Consider the following 21,916-nt stretch of genomic DNA (forward strand, 5'->3'; position numbering starts at 1 on the left):
GCGAGATAAGATCATGACCACTGGAAGCGGACAGTGCAAATGGTCTCAAGTGAGCAGTGACTGGCTTTCTAGACTAGAATACAAGCTCTTCGAGGGCAGGGGCTTATCTTATTCATCACGGTACCCCCAGGGTCTGGACTAGTGCCTGGCACACAGTCTCAATGCCATAAACATGTGCTTAATAAGTAAAGAGACGGTTTAGATAAGTATTAGAACTTGGCTAATGGCCTCCACAGGGAAGAACTATAGGCAAATTTATGAATTTGCCTCCTGTTAACATGTTAATTTGGGGACAATCATTGTACGAGAGCAACTCTGCAGTTAAAAACACGAAAGACTGGTGAAAATCAAACATACTTGGAAAACCCAACCCAAACACAATTTAATTGAGTAAGTGGCCACTAATGACCTGGAACCAAGGCCCGACCTCTTCAATAAAAGGGGTAATTCACCCGTGTGTGTGCTGCTGGTTCTGCACTAATGCTGGGACTTTGGTCAGTTTCCATCTTTAGCTGGAGGGGCTGGGTCAGTTGGGAACAGGGCACCCACAGGGAGCAGTAGAGGGTGATGAAGCCCAGGAGGAGGGCAGCCAAGTCTCAGCTGGCAGTAACATCAAAGAGGGATTTCAGGCTAGCAAGCCTGATTCTGAGCAAGTGACAGCCATATAACTGGAACGATGCGGTGGGGGGGGGGGTTGCAGATAAAAAACCCATCCTGACTAAAAATACCCTGATGACCGGCAACATAAAGGAAATTCTCACCATTAATGTCATCCTTGGGTTTGAAGTCTTGAGGATCCCTATTAAAATGAAAGGCCTTTCTGAGAAGGGGAACTATTTAGTTTTTCTCAGGGAAGGAACATGATGACCTGCTCACTGTGGTCCGAATAGTTGGGGGGGCTTCTGGGAGAAGTGACCCAGGCTGACTAAGTATAGACTAGGGGGGTACTTGCCTGGGGTGGGCCATACAATGGGTCCTGGCTAACTGGTGGCCTTAGGCTTTCAGGGGACAGGCAAATGTGCCCAAATATTCCTGGACTCACTGTAAAGAAACCAAACTGCCTGAGTGGGCAGCTTTGAGTAGCAGAGTTTATGACAAAGGAGATTGTTTTCTCCTGCTCTTCTTGGTAAACACAAGCGAACTGTTCTGAAGAGGCCGTGAGGAGCAGTGATATATATATATGTCCAAGCCCTTCTGGGGGTTTCTATCTTCAGTGCTTTCCCGTCCGGGGGATCTTGCTTGCATGCTCATCAAAGCATCCTCCCTGGAAATCTCCTCCTCAAGTCCTACTGACTCACTGATAAGTTGGCATAGGTGAGAAATTGACCCCCAGGAAGGCTCTGTGACTGATAAGGGGTTGATGGGTTCTCCTTCCCCAGGGTAATTTCTTTTTACCAAGAGCCTCCTGTTGACCCAGAGGAATGAGTCCAGTGGGGGAAATGCCAGGCAGGAGGTCAGGTTGCTGGGGGGAGATTTCTTTGGCCATTTTCCACCACTCTCTGTTGGCAATTGCCTTCTCTGCCTGTGTAGCAGGCCCCTGGCGGCAGACACAATACTCACACCAGAGCTGGCCAGGGCAGCCCTTGCCCCTCAGCACCCCTCCTTCTTGCCCTTGTAAAACTGGCAAAACCTCAGCCCCAGAACCCCACTCTAGCTTGACCAGGTGATGGCCAACTGCCTGATACCAGGCAGAGCTGGGCCGATGGAGGGAGGCAGGGGAGTAGGGCTGGGCAGGTTCCCCCACCCCCGTGGCTCTGTTGTGAGGTGCTGACAGCTGAGAGAGGACCTGAAACCAGTTAGCCTGGGGCTCCCAGCCAGCAGTGTATTTTCATCTTGTTTTGACTGGGACTGTCCTCCTCTGTGTAAACACATCCATGTCAAGGGGAAGAAAATGTAGAACAGCTTAAAATAGGTGGGTGGAATGCATCCCACCCATGAATCACCAGCTCAGGGAATGCCCTGCAGGTAGGCCTTGCTTTAAGCAAACCTGACATATGAAAACCTTAATTCAACAAGAGGGCAGGGATGCACCGCTGTTAAGTCTTGACCTATCACTGAGAGATCTCAAAGCCACATCTGGTCCAAATAATAACTTCAGTAGCTCCCATGTACTGATTACTTAGCAGGCACTGTGCTAAGAGTATATCCATTAGCCTTTTGAACGTTGTCAAGAGTTATGGATAACTGATAGTAGGAATTGGGTATCGTATTATCATTAGGCCCATTTTGTGGATGAGGAAACTGAGGCTCAGACAGGTTAAGTGACTTGCCTAGAGTTACCTAGCTCGTAGTGGCAGAGGAGAGATGTGAACCTCTGGGGTGTGATTCTAAAGCTCCAGGCTGTCTCTAGCTGGGCATTCAGCTTTGTCTTGAGATTTCTAGGCAGGGCTGCATTCTTGGCATGAATGTCCATTCGTGCTGAACCCCCTTCATCACAGTTTGCAGGGGAATGATTAACAGGCCTTTATCAGGGTTAGGGTGGGGAAGCCCCCCAGGTGGGGACTGGTTCTTTCCACTGACTAAAGGATTCCCAGGAGGGGGGCCCCCCTAGCATGCCAGGATGGGACGGATCTGCATTTCATTTCAGGCCTGGCAGACTGTTTAAGGGCAACTGCTTGACCAGACACAGGGAAGGCCCCTCCTAATTGCAAGTAAGTACAAACTACTCGACACCAGGCTGGGGTAGGGACAAAAGACTCAGTATAATCCAGTATAAGGAAAGACCAAATGTAAACACGTATTTTGAAAAAAAATGTCACCGATCGCAATGTTGGTGCAGGGCTGGCCCCCAGGCTAAACTGTGAAGTAGGAGTGTGTCTTCAGAACCTTCCTGCTTCCTTTTCGGGTACCTTCCTCCTGCCTGTCCCCGCAGGTGACCTGTGCCCTCCTGCTGCCTAGGGTTCCATGGGGCCCCTCGCTACTGTTTGCAGCGGCCTGTCTTCCCTAGCAATGCCCCCTTTAAGAGGGACTCTTAGTCTCCCTCCCCCAAATCATAAGTACCCAGCCCATCCTAAAGGACAAATCGGGGAGATGTGTTTGTGTAAGTGGTAGGTAGTAGCTTAACAGGTTTCCCCCAGATCATGGGGCTCTAACCCTTAGATTTCAGTCAGTGGTACAATTTTAGGCATGGGCGGGGGGTGTGGAGGTGGGCAGAGAACAAGCTGGGTGGGGGCAACAGTGGTGGGGGGGAGACTGCTCGTCAGTGACCTTCAGATCTTGCCAAGTAGGCCATGTGCTACTCTGACTCTAGGTCAAGTCTGGGTCTGCATGGAGGGATAAACGCTCCACCCGTACACTCATGCTGTATTGTTTCCAGAGCATGGTAGACAGGGCACTGGGATAGTAGTCAGGAGACAGGAGTCTGGCCTGGTTTTGCCTCTGGCTACCGGCACAACCGTGGAAAACTCTCATAACCACTCTGAGTCCCAGTTTCCCCTAAATGTAAAATGAGAGGATCAAGGCTGCGAATTTATAGTTATTTGGGTGCTTATTTGATGAATGATACCCCCATTTAGACTGGGAGCTCCATGAAGCCATATACCAAGGGCCTATGACAGTGTATGGCACATAGTAAGTGCTCAACGAATGGAATAATTGAATGAAGGAAGGAAGGAAGGAATGGCAAAAGTGACTTCTAAGGTTGCTGCCAGTTCCAACAGTCGCAGCCTTGATGTCCTCAGATGCAGCTCTTTATAGCTGTGCCTCTGAGTGGAGAGGCCCAGGCCAAAGGCTGGGTGAGGCCTTCAGGCCCTTGCCCTCAGGACCAGAAGGTACAAGGGCAGCCTGCACTGCAGAGGGGCAGGCTCTGGGGCCAAAGGCAGTAGGCAAGAGCTTCCGGGAGGCCCAGGAGGCTTGCAGGATGCTGGATGGGGTGGGGGGCTGGTAAGGAATGTAGGAAGGGAAGGGTCGGTCAGGAGGAGTCAGGAGAGTAACTTTTACACAGTTTTCTGTAAAACGGGAAGCTGAGATAAGAGAGACTTGATGGGTGTCTGGGCTGAGGTAGGAAAAGTGCCGAGTTGCATGGTGACTCAAGGTCAGGAGCTGGAATGGGGCCCAGAGCTCTCAAGCCTCTGCTCACCCTCTTGGGACTGGCCCCTGGCTCCAGGCCAGCTCCCTGAATAGCTCCCCTCCCCCACTCAGCCGTCCACAATTCCAGCTTCTTACGCCAACCTGCTTCCCTGTCCAGCTGATGCCTTGGCTGTTCCCTCGCCCTCCCCCACTGAGACGTGAAGTCCTCCCCCAACCTCCCTCCGAGACTCCGGTGCAGTCACCCATTAGACCTCTGGAAGCAGACTTGCCCCCCCCTTCTCAGCATCGCCCGCATTCAGACTCTGACGCAACTCCTCACCTTCTTACGCAAAAGGCTGCCTCCCTCCCCTCCCCTCCCCTCCTGGCCTGCCCCCCTGCCCTCCCCTCCCCCACCCCACTCCGTGGCCAGGGCACTCTCCTAGGAATACTCCCAGACAATATTCTAAGGCGCTGAGATATTCTCCGGTGTCCCCACTCTTTCCTCTAGCACCCTTTCACATTTCAACAGGAGCCCCAGTTTCAATCCAGGAGAATGAATCTTTAAGAGTGAAATTTCAGGTATCAGTGAGTGGAGAGAGAGAGATTTACGGGGCAGGGGTCTTTCCCAGAATTCCTGATATAACGCTGTGGAGGTGGTTACCTACATACTCTGGATGCTCGTTAGACCAATTCTGTCTTTTGCTGCCCTGGGATTTGGGAGATCAAAGTTCTGGTCCCATCTCTGCCGTTAAAGCTGTCTGTGTGACCTTGGGTAAGTCATGTAATCTCACTGAGTCTCAGTTTCTTCATCTGTCAAATGGGAGTAATTACCCTTGCCCTACCCACCTTGACAGGGGTGTTTTGAAAATTAAAGGAGATGTGTGTGTGGGGGGGGTGGGGGGGAGAGAGAGAGAGAGAGAGGAGACCACTAACTGCAAGGCCCGGGACAAATATCAGAGATTATGCCTCCCCCTTGATGTGTTTCAAGGACTCATTCAGGTTACTCGGTACAGCCCTTTTTACAAAAATGCCAGTGTGCCTTTGGCCTGCCCTCTTCCTCTGTTTCTCCTCAAGGGCTTGGGCCTTAGCCAAATCTGGTCTCCTGTGTAACTCTGCCCAGCTTTGAGAACATCTCCCGCCCCTCCCCCACCCCCTCACCACCCATCCTGTCGCCCTCAGGCCTTCCTTCACCATCCAAGGGCCTCTTGCCACACTCTCTCCCTCTCTCGCCACTCAGGGCCCAGGGCCATCCGTGTGTGCCGAGTGACCCTGCTCTCCCAGCTCTGACCTCAGCCCATCCCCATCAAAGCTTTGAAGAGGAAGGACTCTGGGGCAGGGGTAATGACTGAACTTGATGATTTGCTACAGAGGCTGAGCACAACGCGGAACACCCAGCATGCGCTCCAGAAACACATCATTATTTGGTTGCGTGTGCTGGGGGAGACCTGGGGGTGGAGTCTGCTTTGGGGCTCCTGACATCGCGCCAGATAGGCAACTGCTCCACCTCTAGATCCGCCAGGCCCTGCCCGCCTGCTCTTCCCACCCATCTTCCCCTTCACCTCTCAACCCAGAGAATGGGCTGGGCTCTTTCATCTCCAGGACCTGCATGCTAGAATGTGATTTCGGGCCTCCCTGGCCTAGCGCCACTGAGTTTCTCTGGTGACCCCACCTTTCCCCCAGGGACAAGAGGCTGAGAGCAGTTTGGGGCACCCTCTGAATTTCCCAGCATAAGCAATCAGCTCTCTCTGAAGGCCGCACCCAGGAATCTTCTCACCCGAGGAAACCTGGGTTTCCCTCTGCAGAATTAGGGGCTCCTGGGCTTTTCCTAGGGGCTGGAGAACGATGCCTACCACAGTTCAGCACGGATCTAATAGCTCTGCTCCTATACTAGGTTGACAGCAGTCCCCTTGGCTGGAATGTCTCTTGGTCTAGCAAATACTAGAGAGGGTTTCTTCTAAATGGCGGGGGCAAAGCCCTTACTTTTATCCCTCAGGGCTTCGTTTCAACCCTCCTCTCCCCAAAGGAGGAAATCAGAAGCAAAAGGTGACCTTGCTAGGCCTTGGCAGGGAACTGGTGACAGGGCGGCAACGCATGGCCTTATTTTGTTGGCCCCTGCCACCTGTCTCCCTCCCTCCGCCTGCTGCTGGGGCCCCATGTTGGCAGGCAGGTGGAGAGGAGGTGGGAGTCTCTGGAGAGGCCACCTGGGAAAGCTGGTCTCATAATGAGAGCCTCAGTCACCTGGAATTGGTTTTTCTTCACTCCATTTTTTCCCCTAAGAGGCTAACAATTCCAATCAGGGATTTGTTTAAGAGCATCCAATGAATGGGGCAAGGGTCACACAAGAGTACTGGGCTCTGAATCAGGAGAGAGACCAACTTTTGCTCCTGGCCCTGCCGTGACATTGTTCTGTGACCGCAAGCTGGTTGAATTCCCTCTCAGGCCCTCAGTTTCCCCACTTGTCCAGACTCTATCTCTGGTCCTGGGCAGGGATCAGTGATGTATAAAATCCAAGGGTGTCAAATACTTAGTGACGCGCCCCTGAACCCTCTGTCCTCTGTGGAAGAAGCCCTGCCAATTTGAAAGTGTTTCCATTCCCCACACTCCACTCGGAGCTTACCCTGTGGTGAGTCCACTGCAGCAGTGACCACCCTTAACATCTGGTCCAGGACCCACTCAAGACCTCTGTGCCAGGCGGTGGCTCCTTAACCGGCACGCCCTCCGACCAAGCCCCTCCCACTGAACATGCATCCATGTCCCTTCCAATCACTCCTTTGAGACGACCTCGCCCTGCCTCTTCCTCCCAATTCTCCTTGCCCTCCTTTCCCCCCAGCTCACTATTGCTCTGGGAACACCATCCTTCTTCTCTCCTGGCAAATATGTCTGATCCACACTGGCTGGCTTCCTCCTTAAACGGGCAATTCTCCCCTTTGGCCTACTTGGCATTGTCTGACCTCTTTTTGTTGTGTTTTGCTTTCCCACATATTCAGAGAGATGGAAGGAACCTTGAGGATCAACTAGTTCCAACCCCTCCTTTTATAGGCGAGGAAACAAATTTGAATACAGCAAATGACTTGCCCAGGGTCACACAGCCAGGCAGGGGCAAAGCCAAAACTCCATCCAGGTCTACCTGATTCTGGGGCTTCTGCTCCTTTACTCTGCTCCCTTACCCTTCAGGTAAGGCTTAGCCCACCAGCCGCCATTCCCCTCTCTTTCTCCAAATGCACCTATTGCCCATGTCACACCGCCGAGCACTGATTCTATTCCCTAATTGTTTCCCATGTGTGTATCTAGGTTTCCCAACGAGAAAGTAGTCTACGGGGGCGGGAGCTAACTCATTCCTCCCACTTGAATGAGGCACAAAAAGGGGAAGTGAGCTGCCTAAAGTCATGCAGCTCTTCAGTGCTAGAACTGGGAACCGGATCTAGGTCTCTGAGTCTCCACTTGGGGCCTCTTCCCACTATACCACGATGTGGTGCACCTCTCTTTTTATCCCATTTTTCCCGTTCTGTACTGTACTGGGATGTTTCATTCTTGCTTCTTCTTTATATTCTTATCCTCCTTCTTAACTTCTGCATTTTTCACAAACCTGCTGGATTTTAGAGCTGGAAGGGACCTCGGGGATCATTAGTTTCACCTATCACTGCACAGATGAGGAAACTGAGACCAGGAGAGGGGAAGTCATCTGCTCGAAATCAGAGAGCTAATTAGTAGCCCAGCTGGGAGCCAAGTCCAAGTCACCAACTCTTAGTTCAGTGCTCTTTCAACCACCCTCTTCCTGTCTGCACTCTTTGCCAAGAGTCCCTCTTGTTTGGAAATCCCCCCTCCTCTGCCCTCCAGGTCCTGCAAGATCTGAGAGTGCTTGGGCCCAGGGTCATAGAGCATCATTCGGGAAAGGTAGTAGGAGCAGAGGCCTGGAACTGCCCATATCCTTCCACCTCCCACCCTGGGAGACCCCAGCCTGGCCTTGACGAGAGTGGTGACTACCAAGTATGTGTTGAGATAAAGCAATAGCCTCTCGGATTCTCAGTTCATGGCCTAGATGGTGGCGTCAAAGCCCGAGCCGGCTGCAAAATGAGGTCAGTTCACTGTCCTCCCAATGGAAAAATCTTGTAAAATCAATAGCACTTATAACGTCAACAGACCCGGAGACCTTTCCTGTTTGTTTTTTCCTTCTGGGCCGCTCTTTCTCACCCACCCTGCTGTGAAGGCATAGACAACACAGGAATCTGGCAAGCGAAGCTGCAAAGGCCAGACCATAGCTCCCAGAGCCCCTGAACCGAATGGGGAGGGGTGGGTGCACATCAAGGTATGAGTGACTTGTGAAGACCCCGGCCAAGGCCCTCCTGGCTAACCCTCGGGCAATGCTAATCAGATCCTAGGCCCTCCTTGGTAACTGGCACCTGGTTGGGAATAATCAGAAGCTGTCTGGAGCTCCAGCAGTGACTCTGGAAGCTCGGCCCTACCCCAGCTTTGCCACACTGGGCCTTCACTAAGGAACAGAATAACTAGAAAGCCAATTAGACAACACCATGGGGCCTTCCTGCACTGGGAAGTGTCTGAGGCCCTCAGACTGGAGTGGATGTTGGCCCTTTTCCCAGACATCCTTCCCCCAGCCCCAGTGGGTGTACACTACCTTCCCTCCACGCACACAGAGAGTGGCTACCCTCATGCTGTTATTTGCATGGTCACAAACAGGCTTCTTCCTCCTGCCCCGAAACTGGTCCTGAAACCAGACCACAGAGCCTGAGCCTGACATTTCTTCTATTAAATGCTGTCCTTTATATGAAAGTACTGTGAATTTATTCCAACCTGGATTCATTGCACAGGTATTTACTGAGCGCCTGCTCTGTATCAGACACTGGTAGCTTCTATCAACTGTGTTTTGTGCAGTTGAAGACTGCTGTAACTCACGAGTTCCTAATGAGCATGTAGGGTCAGAGGAAGGAGCAGATTTGTTGCTACCAGGCAGAGGAAGCTCAGGGGTAAGCTGTGAAGGCGGGTCCTGAGAGTAAGCGTGTACCACAGTGTGGGTCTCTGCACATCGGGGATACTGAGGCATGGGCGCCTAGGGTGGTGAGCTGGGAGATGCCACTTCTACACAGACTCCTAGGACCAGGGACAAACCTCACACACCAGAGAAGTTGTCCTGGGTAGCCGCAAGAGGCAGAGGTGAGGACAATCACAGGGCCTTCCACGGCTAAGGGACAGCTGTGCGCTCCATCCTCGGTCCTTGCCTGTTGACCTCGCAAGCAAGGCAAAGGACAGGACATTTTGGAAGGAGCGGTGCTCTCTTTTCTGATATGTCCCCCGGGCCCCTGAGTTTGGTTCCCTTGCTGGTCAAGAGGTATCCAAGGCATTTCAAGGCAACTAGGTATTTCTTCAGGGGACAGTGTTCCTGGTTAAATACCCACCCCCACCTCCCAAGTGCATGAACTCGACTTTGCAGCTCATCTTCTCCTAGGCAAGGTCTTGGTCCTGTGCCTGTTCCCCCAACCTTGCCCTCTGGGTGATCTTGCTCAAGGATGCCAAGGGAGTTGGTGGCAGGGGCTGGGAGCAGAGCCCAGGTTTTCTGGATCCTGGCCTGGCACTCTTGCCACCAGATCCCACTGCCTCTCCCTCTCTTCTCTTGCCCTTTGTGCTCTGTCTGCACCGTCTGGAGGCACGTGCCCTGCACCCCACTAGCTTTCACTGCGTGAGATATTTCTGTCCGACACCAGTCAGCAGTTCAACCATATGGGGCATGGGGAGTCTGGCTGTCTGCTGCCCGCGGGGCCAGGCCCAGGTGGGGGAGGGGGAGGGCGGGTCACTCTGCTGGTCTGGGATCTGCAGAGCTGCAGCCCTAATGCAGTCATTTTTTCCCCAGGGGCCCTAAGTGTGGCCCCTAAGCTTGGCATCCCAGGGCTAGGGCTAGGTCACCGTGGGTCCCCACTCCCAGGGCTGTTGCTACGATACAGGGTTCTACAAGTGCTGAGTGGCACTGCCGGGGCCGGATGCAAACGGCACGCAGCAGGGTCTAGCTGTGAGCCAGTTGGCCAGCTGACATTTCAGGGTCCAAAGAGCTTGTGTGTACTGGACAAGCTGTTTATTGTGGTCTTGGCACTGCCCGGCCCTTCAGACAGCAACAAATGCTCCCAAACTGGGAAAGGAGAGGAAATAAGGAGACAGCCGTAGCCAAAGAAGACCTGGAATCTCTTTCCTCACACCATTTGCTCCCTGCAGCTGACGTGGTGCTGGTGCCAACCATCGGAAGTGCCCCTGTGAGGGTACCGGAGGGGGCAAGCCCCACAAACCTCCATTCGTGAAGACCTACATTGCAAATTGTGTACATGCCCACATCAGCATCCTTCCGACTGCCCAGCTCTCAGAGGCCACTGCTGAGGGAAGGTTGAGCAGTCAGAAAATACTAGGAATGAGAAATCTTGATGTCACAAAGTTTAAACACGCAGAAGAGAACTGGTACCCTAAGGCTGCAGGTTCTTGACACACACACACACACAGAAACACACACACACGTGCACGCGCACACACACACACACACACACACACACGTCATCTTCAGGGAGATGGTTATCAACAGGCCATGATAGAAATGGTCATTTCGAGTCTTAGCCTGGTTTTTTAAATTACACTCAGGGTTGACAACACGCTGGGGAACATGCGGCAAGGACATGCGTATTAGAGCATAGGGTGGGTGGACAGATGAGACATAGGAGACCCCACATGAGGGAAGCTGAGAAGCCAGAGTCCAGAGAAGTTGTAGGAAAGGTAGAGTTTCCCAGAAGACATTTGGCCCTATCCACGCCCGGGAGTCTAGTCTGGCCTATGGCCTGAAGAAAAGCCGTACTTGGGAGGGATGGAATCAGGGATAAGCGGTTGAACTCTGCCTCAGGCTCTTGACCTCCATACCTTGTTCCACCCAAGATTGTGGCTGCCAGGGCTGGACAAATGGAACTGCCAGAGTGCCTTCTGAGTGTCTTGGTCAGGGCCTCCAGTTTGTCTGTGGTTTAGCACATAGTCAGTCTTATCAGCTCAGCTGTGCATGATGGATGCCTTCAATACACACACACACACACACACACACACACACACACACTCACACACACACACACACACTCACACACACACACACACACACACACACACGGTAGCAGTAATGAACACCAGCAGTTAACATTCATTGAGTGCCTATTTTGCACCAAACATAGTTCAAAGCACTTCATATACAGTATGTATTTTATCTCAATTAACCCTCCCCAGTTTACAGAAGGGGAATCTGAGGTCCAGAGAGACGAAATAACTTACTCAAAGTCTCACCAGGTAGAGTGGCTGAATAGGGATTCAAAAGAGGTCTGGCTGACTGCAAAGCCTGTGCTCATTAAACTACAGGGCCCTTGTGACTAAGCATATGAATGTGCCCATTTATACAAAAAGCCTCAGGGAAGGAAGGAAGAGAGGGGTAAAAGGGAAGATTGGAGAGCTGGGCCTTGGAGAAGAACCACAATGGTGGAGGAGATGGTGGGCCATGGTGTGAAAGAGGGAAGATGGGCAGCAGAACGCCCACCAGATGCCAGAAGCTAAGATTATCTAAGTTTGCAACCTCACACCTCTTGGGAACCCCCAAGCCCCCCCATCATGGTGCTTGCCCTCACACCAGTACTCACTCAGTAAAACTGCTAAGGAGCAACCTTGGGGAATACACACAGACCAAGTTGCTGCCTCCCTCTTGGTAAGACCCAAGCTTTAAAGTGGTTTCCTCAGAGGCCAGGTCACCAGACATTACTTAAGCCCCCAGCACGTGGCAGGCACTGGGGGGATAGAGACAAACCCAACAGGCACCCTGCCCTTGAGATGTGGCAGGCTGGCAGAGGAGATGTTAGATTGGCCTTGAGCCACCCCCAGGGGTTAACTGGGGCTAACGGTGCGGGCTGTGCACAGTCAGGGAACAGAACGAAGCCCCTGGGTCTCCCCAGAGACAGGGCTGCTGCCTTTAGCTCCACTCACAGAGCTAGGCCCTCACAGCCCAGCTGGCACCATTCTCCACTGGGTTGCTTCTACAAACGTAGCTCGGAGCAGCCTTTCAGGGCTGTGCTGGGCCACTTTAGCTGACACACAGGGAGCCTGAAATGCGTGAGGGCTGGGAGAAGTGGTGAAGCCACAGGAGGATACCCTCACCCTCTCGTTCCTTAGCTTCTGCCGGTGGGCCTCCCACCTCCAGCAAGGGGAGAACACTCTTCTTCAGAGCTCTCCCCCACCAGCCCATCGTCTCCTCCCTTCCTGGGAAGCCCAAGGCTTAGAGAAATGAGTCTAAGTAATTAACTAATTAATGAATATGGATGGGAAAGTTGCTGAGGTTGCTGGAAAACACCCTGTTGCCGCCAACACACACAGCCCAGCCAGGCACCCGCCTCCCAGCATGGGTGAGAAGGAAGCTCCGAGGGACTACTCGACTGTATCTCCCCAAGGCTCCAGCTGCATCAGAAGCACCCGCCACCCAGCCTCCCCTCGCCCGATGCCAGGAGACCTGCCCCTGGATGGCACATCCCCTTGCAGTGACAGCCACCCCCCTCCCCACTCCAGCTGGGGCTGCGATCTGCTCAGTTACTCAGCGTCAAGGGTACTCTCTGTGGTCCAAGGAAGTCTGCCTGCGGGCTCTCCCAATGCAAAGTGCAAGGCTGCAGGAGATGGATGGATGGAGATAGGAGAAGGGGAGAGAAAAGCAGAAGGAGCAACCAAGAGGCACACACAGCTGGCAGGAGCCCATCTCCAGCTGTTGGGCGGGCTGTTTCCTTTGATAAAGCACTTGGCAGTACTCCCAGTTCTGTAGTTTCTGGCCTGTGAAAGCACACCCGGAGCACAAGCCTGCCTGTGGGAGGACTTCAGCCTTGCTTTGTTTTCTTTCTTTCTTTCATTTTTTTAAGCTTTAGAAGATGCCCCTCCCCTTCCAAGGAACCTCATCCCTCCCCCACACCTGGGCAAAGTGAAGTTGTACCAACAGGTGATGTGGGCTGGGCTGCCAGCTTGTCGTCATAGAAAGCCAGTGCCACAGAGGCACAGGGGTGTGCAGTGAGGCCTAGGCGTGTGTGTGTGTGTGTGTGTGTATGTGTGAGAGAGCGAGAGAGAGAGTGAGAGCGAGAGCGAGAGCGAGAGAGCGAGAGAGCGAGAGAGCGAGAGAGAGAGAGAGAGAGAGAGAGAGAGAGTTTGTCTGAGAGGCTCTGCTTGTTCGTTGTGGCTGGCACTGCCTTCTGTGTGGCACACCATCACTGTTCTCCCACCTAGCATCCTTCCAGGCCACTAATGTTTCCCCAGAAAGCACTGGGAAATAGGAGTCCCGGGGTCACGTGATCACACAGAACAACACGCCCTCCCTCAAACCCCTGGTCCTGTGGCTTTGTGGAAGCCTGTCTCCTCCGGCCCGTGTGAAATGAGGAGCCGGGCTTGAAGGCCTCCCAGGTCCCTTGGAGGAAGCAGAGCAGGCGCTGTAGCAGAGCCCCTGCCCCCTCGTCTCCCCCAGGCTCATCGACAGCCTAATGACAAGCCGCCCGCAGGCCCCAGTGTCCCAGATTCCTGAGGGGGAGCTCATCACCCGCCTGCCCGCCCGGGAGCTCCTCGCGGGGTCCCCAGAAGCCCCCGCTCCCCGAGGGCCCCGAGCCAGCACCCACTCCCACACCCAGCCCGCCCCAGGCGCCCGGGGGGCCGGGTTTCCGAGGGGGCCGCTCGGCTCGGTTCGCAAGGCTGCCTCCCAGGGGAGGAGGACCGGCCCGGAGGAGACACAGAACTTCCTCTGCAGGCAGAGGGGGAGGCCCGGGGTGGCCCTGAACCACCGACCCGCCGCCCCACCGCGTTCAAGGCCCAAACCGAGGGGCCGCCGGCCCTTAGCGATGGGAGAAGCCAGTCGGGAAGAAGCAAACACGGAAACAAACACAACCTGGGAACTTTGGACCAGCTTCCAAACTGAAAGTCCTCAAATATACCTTGGCCGCCCCCTCGCAAAAAAAGCATTTGCCTCATGAAAAAACCTAGGCACTTAGACTGCAGGATGGCAGAGCCAGAGCACCTCGGGGGATCATGTCGTCCAACCATTTCATCTTACGTATGGGGAAACTGAGGCCCAGAGTGAGGTGGAGACTTCTGCTGGTTAGCAGAAGAGCTGGCACTAGAAGTCAGGGCACTAGCCCAAAGAGTTCTGGGTCCTGGCCATGGCTGGAAGACGATATGCCAACCCAAGGCCCAAGCAAGAATTCTGGGGTCCAGAAGCTCTGAGTTGACGTGGGCAGGGTAGCCCGGTGAGCTGAATGTGGCCATGAGGCTGGTGTGGGTCTGTGAGCACTTTAGATCCCTTTCACCTGTCAAGGGATACGCCTGTTGATGTTATGGGGCCAGGTGGCCATCACACCTGGGGCTCCACGTCAAGTCGGAGTTGGGTTGGGGACCCCTGCTCTTTCTTGCCTTCACCTTTTCTAGAGTATTCTTCCTATCAGGGCTCAAGCTCTGGAGGGGGAAGAAACTGAGCCATAGTTTCTCCACCGGTTGGGGAGGGCAGTATGGGGGCAAGCCTAGGTATGTGGCTTTTGCCACCTGTTTGGGATTCAGAGCCCACCTTGCTCCTTCACAGCCCAGGTATAATCCTCCAGCTGTGAACAGGGAAGAAGAAGTGGGTAGGTAGGAGTGCCTATCAGCTTCAAGAAGGTAATAAGCCCTAGATAGCTTTCTTAACTTTGAGCAAGCTCTGGGGCCAGATTGTAAGCAGATGGCAAGGCCCACAAGGCTGAGCCTGGCATGCTCAGGCCGAAATTATATCGACTGGGTCTGTCTTCAAGCCATGTGCTGGAGCTGAAGCTGAGTCGACCCCACCCCCTATGACATAGCCAACCATCCGCTACTAGAAGCTGCTAACCCTTCACTATGGCCAGTGTGGAAACAGCACGTGCTGTTTTCTGAGACACAGCAACCTGGATATCTGCAAGAAGCTCCATTAACATAAAGAGCTCAGCATGGAAGACAATCATGCCCAAAACTTTCAGTACTTAAACACATGCTTTAGAACCTACTTTAACCACTTCCATTCCCCCTTGTTCTTGCTGAGGGCTGTGGTATTCAAGTGACAGTTAGAACAAGGTCCTTCTTGATCCCACTCATGAAGTTCTGCACTGAGGTTCCAGACAGTTGCATTTACCACTTAATTCCACCCATCATTTCATAGACACCATCATCTTATAAGACATTTTGGTATGTGTTATTTTACATCTGTGGACTATCTCTATAATTGTTCTGGAGTGATTTCTCTGTGTGTAGTCTATCTCCCCAGCTTGACCCAAAGCTCCTGACGGGTGGGAAGCGGGCCTTTGGTGGCTTTTTCTCCCCTCCTCCCTCTCCCTGTAGCACTCAGGACAGTGGTGTGGCCGAGAGGATGGTCTCAATAGTGCTTGTTCAACTCAGTAACAACAACTGGGGAGGCCAGCATAATTTCTGAATTCATCGGCAAGCGCATCCAGGGATGACGGAAATCTGCAGCTGGATGTATCCGTTGCCGCAAAGAAAGAGCTATTCTTGAAGGGAGGGTCACCCAAAGCCAGCATGTCAGTTGACTTAACTACCCCCTCCCTGTCCCATCTTGATGAAACAACAAATAAGCAGTTGGGACAAGGGTGGGGTGCCTCACACCAAGCGGCCATTAAGCCGAGGAGCTGGAGATTCCGTTTTCCATCATCCTCCATTCTGTTTCATCCATCTCTTTGGCAACAGGGTGTTAGGCTTCTTTCTAGGCTCGTTTCCACAAGTGACAGTCTCCCTGCGTCTAGCTGTGGGACGACAGTGGACCCAGAGCGAGTGATTGATAGGAAATTATTTGAAACTAGAGATCATGTTTGTTCATTAATGGTTATTAACGTATACCTTGTTTATGGGTTTACCTAGGGGAAGATAAAAGAGGACTGGCTTTGATGGTGGATACACATTTATGGATGGGAACCTTGAGTATTTAGGAATACTTTTCCTAAAACACTCATTCCAATCAGAACTGTCTCTCGGTTTTCCTTCTCTCCTGTTTCATAAGTGGCCTCTCAAACTGAGTAGCTAGAAATCTTTCATTTCTAACAGTAAGAATACAGAGGTAGCCTGGAGACCTATGTTATAGCTGAGATTGAGAATTCAGCTAATATCTCTAACGAGTGAGCTACTTACTATTAACCCAGTCATTAATTAAGGTCATATTTGCACTTCAATTGTCAGCCCCAAACATCTGTTTGTTTAAACCAAGGTCACTTCAGTTTATTACAGTTATAGCCACTGGTGAGATAATCTGCTTAGATTTTACAAGTATGTGTGAATTGCCTATCTCAGCCCTTATTTTCACAGAATAAGAGTTCTCTTGAAGGCACAGGGTCAGACTTAAGATAATAAATGATTTTCCTTCTCAATAGAACTAAAAACAAGGCTTTAATTAAGTCACCAAAATTCTCGGATTGAATATCTATATTACATTTCTTAATGATGTTAATCTGTCCAAGGGTGACCCACAGGATTCCCATTGATCCAAGAACAATCTTTAGGCAGACATTTTATTGGCTCGGAGATTGTTTCCCGATCATTCAGCACTGCCCTTCTCAATGGTGGAGTCACCCCCACTTTGTTGATAGAGACTGCAGGTGGCCTGGGAGAGGGGGGGCAGTGGGGAGGGATGATAGAAATCATGAAACAGAGAAAGGGGGGGAATGCAGAGGCAGAGAGCTTAAAGAGGTCTGTGAGTGGAGAAAAGGGAATAGGGGCCAAGATGGTTCTCCCAGGCAAGCCTAGGACTTGAGGATAGTCCAGACATATACACCCTCACAAACCCTCACCACACACACACATACACGCACAGAGAGGCACACATGCCTCTTTTACATATACCTTCCTCACCCTGACTCTCAAGTCCCAAATACAGGAATAGGCTCAGATGGAGTTACACACATATGTCACACACACAAGAGCACCAACCCTCCCAGATGCCATCTTTCCAGCTGTCCCTTCACGAACACAAGTATCCCTCCCCATCTACACATGAATATATTTACCATACATTTTCCATACCTTTTTTTGCATACGATTTGAACATATTTTTATGTACATTCCACATTACTACCCAAACTCCCTCCACACAACCAAGTCCTCACATATGTACACAGCTACACACATACACACACTCATACACATCTTCCTTCCCAACAAAGGCCAAAAAAGTCTATGCTCAATAAATTCTAGTGCTTTCTTCCTTGGTGGGTGGGATTTGAAGGAGTGGCTGGATAGCTAGGTGAACTGGAGAAGTATTTTTCCTAGCATGGTTCTTAGCATGGTGGAAAAGTCCATCAAGGACATTTGAAATCCCTCACAGAGTTCACTCCCTTGGCCTATAGACAAGACACCAGCGGTAACCTTTAGCAGCTGCCAAAAGCATCTAAGACTCTCTTAGTCCTGCTATGCTAGCTGACCTTTGCAAGGAATCCTGGGTATTTTGAACCAAGAACATTTAGTATAAGAAACAAAACAAAACAAAACAAAAATAAAAATCTTTCCCTGACATTTAAGAACAATACTAAAGTGTCTGTCCAAATTCACCTGGCAGGATTGGCCTGCGGCAAGATGGCAAAGAAGGAAAAGTTGATTTTAAAGCCCACCAGCCCTGGATGTCCTCTTGGAGCCTGGCCCCATCCCCCTTCCCATACATGCTCTGGAATCTCATTGTCCCCCACCAGGCTGCCTCTGTTCTGGCCAAAGAAGACTAGAACTGGCAAAAGGCTTTTGGACTCGACCAAAAGGAAGTCATGGGCAAGCTGAGAGTGTGCAGTTAGTCTATTAGATCTAGGATCCAAGTGGTGGGTACTGTGATCTATGCAGTGCCATCTGCATAGGAAGTCTACGGTCCAGTTAGTTTCTATCCAAGTCCCACCAGCCTGCCCATTAAAAAGTTGAAATGTGGCTAGGCTGAAAAGCAATCAGATCTGTTATTGACACTGTTTCATTCTGAATAGCACAGAGGACTAAAGGCTTTCTTTACTTAGTTCATTAGTTAGCTAACAAGCATTTTCCAAGCACCTACTGTGCATGGAGCACTGTCCCAGACACTCGCTCTTGCCATTGCTGCTTCTGCTATTTAATTTCTGAATACAGGCTGTTGCCAGACATCCAATTTTCTGAGTGCTTGCTCTGACAGGGAACAATGACTAATGAACCAAACATCAGGGAGGGCCCTCTGATCTCCAGCACAGAACATGCCCATAAAGGCAGAGTCTAATTTGTTCAGCAAGCAGCTGCCAATTCTTCTGGGATCTTAATTACCTGGAGCAGTTTATATGGGTGAATCCCCTTGGGAGAGAAACCCTGAACTCCGTCTTTCTCACATCCTATCATACGCCAGGCCCTACAAATGGCTTTAACCCCTAGCCACTGCACATGGGTACAAAGTCCAGGCCACGGTGGTTCACCAGACAGGCATTCGGGCACTGCACACGACCCTCCTTCACACCTCTACACACACTCCCCGACACACACACACACACACACACACACACACACACACACACAGAGCAGCAGCAGTGGGTTATAGCGGAAAGCACTCTGGACTGCAAGTCAGGAGATCTTGGTATCAACCCAGCTCTGCCTCTGCTCCTCTGTGTGACCTTGGACAAGACTTTTTCTGTCTCTGGGCTTCTGTTTCCTGTCCTATAACGTGAGGGGTGGGACTAGATGATCTCTGTGGGCCTTTCCGGTTCTAGGACTTGACATTCTACTTCCTGAGCCCCAAGAGAGCTGTGTGACCAGGTCAGGTTTGTAAAATGGGGATGAGACAAGTTAGGGGCAGTGGTCGGCTCAAGCAGTCACCATCATGGAGAAGGGGATATCTCCTTGGGTCGGCCCCTCCCAAAGCTCCATTCTATTTCTGAAAAGTTTCACAAACCAGGCTGGGGGATGTGGTGGCACTGTGGGCTCTGCTGTTCCCTTCAGCCTCATCTCCCTCCCCCATCATTTCTTTTTAACCCTTTTTCCAACTCTCGTTCCTTTTAACCAGCCTTTCAGCTCATCCTGACTAGTTCCCTTTAGCAAGCTCTTCAGAGAGACGGATGATTAAATGGTCTTGAGAGCCTCCTGAGTCTGTAAAATGTAAATAACAGTCCCTGCCCTGGCGGCCTTCACAGGCTTTCCAGAGGATCAAATAAGATAAAGTCTGTGAAAGTGCTTTGGAAATTGTCAAGTGCTATGCAAATGCGATGGATTATTATTAATGATGGGTGGGGAGGCAGCCACGTGATGCAAGGGGGAGCAGAGTGTCAACTTGCCTGCTCTCCTCACCATCTTCGCTGGGTGAAGGCACTGGTGTTGCCAGCCAGCCTGTAGCCAACTAACACATCAGTAGGGGTGGTTCTTTGATTAGCGTTACCCTCCATTGTCCCCTCGTAGAGTTCAGAACCAGAGGAAAGAGGACAATGAAGGAGTAGGTTGATCTGGATATAGAGAGAGTAAGGCCTAGGGTAGTGATTTTTTTTTCTTAAAAAAGCGAATCCTTTCTTTCAAACAGAGTCTCACATGGAAAACCCAATTTATAAAACAGATGAAAGCAGAGCTACTCTAGTTGAAGTTAAGATGAGGCCCATGGAGTCCCACTGGCTGGGCTCTCCGCTTGCCCTCGAGATCACTCTGGTGGCTCCCCAGGGCTCTAAAAGGAGCACACTGGAAGACGGGCAGTGCAGAGCAGGAGCTCCGGCCTGGCACCCAGTGCTCCAGACATCCAGGGGGCAGCCACAGCCTGGGCACTGGAGTGATGGGGGTACAGGACATAGAGAAGGGGGGGTGAGAGAATGCTATAGAAAGGCAGACAGAGTTGGGGGCAACACCTTTTGTTTACTTAGCAGCTTTGTCTAGGGTCCCAGGCCGGCATTCTAGGGTTACCCTAGAATGGGGCTGCAGTTTTATGAATCAGTGCTGGAAGGCCTATGGAAAAACATGGGTCTAGAAATGGTAAAACAAAGGATGGGACCAAATGAACGTGAGCAGGCCTCCTGCTTTCTTATTTTGCTTTGAGGGGGAAGGGCGTGCTCCCCAAGGCGAGTCTGCTGAAGTAGCTCCTTCCATCCATGAGCATCCCTGGCAGGGGAGGAGGAGAAGGCCAGAAGGAAGTGACCAGACATCTTTAGATGGGCTCAGTGGCCAGGCAGACAGAAATCTGCCACCAGCCCGGGGGGCTGAGCAGAGGAGGAGTGGTGGACATGCGGGCAAGCACAACTGTGGACCCAGCATTCCGGGCAGGGGGTGTTGGGCCTGGTCAGGATTGGAGTCCAGAAGCCTGAGACAGAGAACAAGGAGAGAGAGCTGGGGAGTTGGGGGGCAGGGAAACAGTAGGCTCCCTTCTGGAGCACTTGCTCCATTTTCCCACCCTCCCCACCCAAACAGGCTCAGCGACAGGGCACAGCTGACTGACTAGGCAGAAACCGATCAGATACTGCAGGTACAGGCTGAGGGTTCCAGGCCAGATAGGGGTATGTGCGTCCAAGACTTTCACACAGCCAGGACATGGGTTGTTGCTGACTCCCTAAGGCAGATGGAACAGTGTCAGGGATTTTGTTTGAGTCGCTGTAACTGGGAGGATATAATAATAATAAAAAAAATCACCTTAGACTAAATGATGCTGGCATCCGAGAAACATCCGGTGCTGGTATTTCTATATTATTCAGGCCGTTTGCAAAAGCCCAGCATCTTTCTCTCTGTGGAGATTCTTATTCCACATGTGTCTTCCCCTGATTCCTTTTGCACATGTGGTGGCCTAGGGCTCCTTCTCAAATTACCCTGAGGTAGCTGCTACAGAGACACGTTTGCTGTGCCAGGGCTGAGCAGGAAATGGGTAACCCAGAGCAGAGGATCAGCGGCAAAAGCCATTTGCGCTCGAAGGAAACGAGAGCATTTGGAATTCCGGTGTGCTTGGGCGGAGGGGAAGAGGTCGTTACACGGGCCCAGACAGTCTTTGTCCCTGCTTTTCTGGAAAGGAGCAGTGGGACCATCTCGGAAAATGTGTTGGATGAGAGAATCACTTGGCTAGAGGTTACTTCCCCTGCATAAGCCTGTGTGAGCACAGACACCAGGAAGGAGGTAGAGAGGGGGGCTCCTGAGGGGCTTGGGGAGGAACAGAACTCAAGGAGGAAAGAAGAGCAAATGAGCCAAAAATAGCTTTGCAACAGACCCCTTGGAAGGACCGTAACCCTTGCTCTGTAAGTGGTTAGAGCTCCTCCCTTCAAACGAGAATGGTTTTGCTATTACAAGTAATTGCCTCACTCTTGCTTTCTCAGATATTTAAAAAGTCAACTGAGTTAGGTACACACACACACACACACACACACACACACACACACACACACACACACGAGCGAGGATTTCCAGTTTCTTCCCAGCATCATCCAAAAGTACCTGCCTGGCTGGTGGGGGGAGGGCAGAGGCCAAGGCCGAATTTAGGCTCAGCTGGAGCCTTACCCCTGTGTACGGGCTTCTATGGGGATGGGGGCAGGGCACAGCCAGGACTCTCCCAGTCGCCTCTGCTAAAGTCAACCGCATCCCCTGGGATGGCTTTGCACATAGATGGAGAGGGTAGCTGCCCGCTTGGTATGATTTAAGGGGCTAAAGGTCAGAGGAACCTTGCCCAAAAAGGTCAGCTCTGCTAGCCCCCAGCTGAGCCTGCAGTTCTCACTTCACTTCCGTCAAAGGTCTAGGTCTAAACAGAATTGTGACTTGGGCAGGGGAAGCACATTCAGTTACTACCAGCTGTTTACACCTTGGCTGGATTCACTGTACCATATTAGCAGTAGCAGAAAGTAAGCCTCCCCCAAGGGCATGGTTAAGAAGCAGGGTGATCAGGAAAGTTCCGGAACACGAGCTATCTATCACCCTG

General features: G+C 51.8%; 1 protein-coding gene across 1 annotated transcript in view; it reads right to left on the bottom strand.

The window, feature by feature from the left end:
- The window catches only part of TSC22D3 (TSC22 domain family member 3), a 58,538-nt gene that overhangs the window by 14,985 nt on the left and 21,637 nt on the right, over nt 1–21,916 (bottom strand). The window lies entirely within an intron of this gene.

This window comes from Balaenoptera ricei, chromosome X (assembly GCF_028023285.1).
Source record: "Balaenoptera ricei isolate mBalRic1 chromosome X, mBalRic1.hap2, whole genome shotgun sequence".
In the NCBI taxonomy this organism is placed as follows: Eukaryota; Metazoa; Chordata; class Mammalia; order Artiodactyla; family Balaenopteridae; genus Balaenoptera; species Balaenoptera ricei.